The sequence below is a fragment of the Borostomias antarcticus genome, assembly GCF_949987555.1.
Source record: "Borostomias antarcticus genome assembly, chromosome: 20".
Classification (NCBI taxonomy): domain Eukaryota; kingdom Metazoa; phylum Chordata; class Actinopteri; order Stomiiformes; family Stomiidae; genus Borostomias; species Borostomias antarcticus.
In genome coordinates this window covers 8819784-8821593 of record NC_140253.1, presented here as the reverse complement: position 1 = coordinate 8821593, position 1810 = coordinate 8819784, and positions in this window count along the sequence as shown.

The following is a 1810-nucleotide window of genomic DNA, read 5'->3' as shown; positions in this document are numbered from 1 at the left end:
CACACCCTCGGCCTCGTCAGACTCTCCCCTGATCCGCCCCTCTGACGACCCCCCCCCCCCCCCCCCGTCCCCCCACCCCGTCCCCCCACCCGCCACCGCCTTCTGCTGTGACTCATCCTGGCCCTGTAAAAGCGTCACTCCCAGATGGAGGAGAACGCAGGGTGTGTTTAGTGTGTGTATCCCACTGCACTCTGGAAAGCTATGTACTGTGTGTGTGTGTGTGTGTGTGTGTGTGTGTGTGTGTTTGTGTGTGCGCGCGTTCTGTAAAACTGTCATCACAGCTGATTCCAGAGCTATGAAGTCCACACCTACAGACAGCCTTCCAGAGGCCATACCACACACACACACACATACGCACACACACACACACACACACACACACACACACACACACACACAGACACTGGAACGCTTTGAGGGCGAAAGCACATTTGGCAGAATTACAGTGACAAGAGGAATTAACCCTAAGTGTCAAAGTCAATTTGTAAGTCGAGCTCTTGCACGCCACGTAGCATTCGCCAAAAGGTTGTTGGCTAAAGTCCACGCTGAACGAAACCCCAAATGGTTCTCCAAAACTATTTTGGAGCGGTACTAAATTTTGGACCATTTCTCAATATGTCTCCCCACTTCAGTGTCTTAAACCTGGGATCTGAGCATTTACAACTCAGGGTCACCAGCCACTTTTAATAAAACCTATATTCTTACATGACGTCGGTATTCAGGGTTAGACAAGAATCAGCCATCAGGTTAAATTGTGAACAAGAGACGCGCATGTGTGTACTGTGTGTGTGTGTGTGTATGTGTTTGTAGTGTATTCAAAAATGGATTTTAAGACATCCTGTCATCCTGCTCTGAAAGTTGATGAAAGGGGAGAGGACACGTACACGCGCGCACACACACACACACACACACACACAAACACAAACTATCATTAAAACTGATGCTCTCTGAGATGTGTGTACACTCAGATCTCACCAGGAATGTTATTAAAGGAGTAGTAAAGGGAAAATGCATGTTTATCCCTGTTTTAAGGTTACGTATGATCATATACAATTGTTCAGATGTCAAAACGTTGACAAAACTAGCACTTTTGAGAAAGTCTGATAATTGCTCTACCACCGTTTTGGTCATACAATGGATGTGGATGGGAACCTTGAAAAATCTATTCTATATAAATTTTTTTATATATATTATATATATAAATATAAATAAAATAACATATATATATGTTATTTTTATATAAAATCTATATAAAAATAACATGTTTTTGAAAGATTTTTCAAGGTGCCCACCCACATCCATTGTATGACGAAAATGGTGGTAGAGCAATTATCAGACTTTCTCAAAAATGCTAGTTTTGTCAACGTTTTGATCTGAACCATTGTATATGATCATAATTAACCTTAAAACAGGGCATTTTCCCTTTACTACTCCTTTAATGCCAGGCCCCCAATGCGTCACACACACACTGGTATCATCACACAATAATTAACACTCATTAAATGGCACTTAACACCCAAACAAACAACCCCAGGGTCTCACTTCCACTCTCTCTCTCTCTCTCACGCACACACACACACACACACACACACACACACACACACACACACACACACACACACACACACACACACACACACACACACATACCACCACCACCAGCTGTGTTTCACATTGAGTGTCCTGTTTTCTGACTTATGCAGTGTGACAGGAGACATTACCTGCGGGGGGACTGTGTGTGTGTGTGTGTGTGTGTGTGTGTGTGTGTGGTAATGGATGTAGGGGAGACCATCAGGGTGACTCTGGTTAG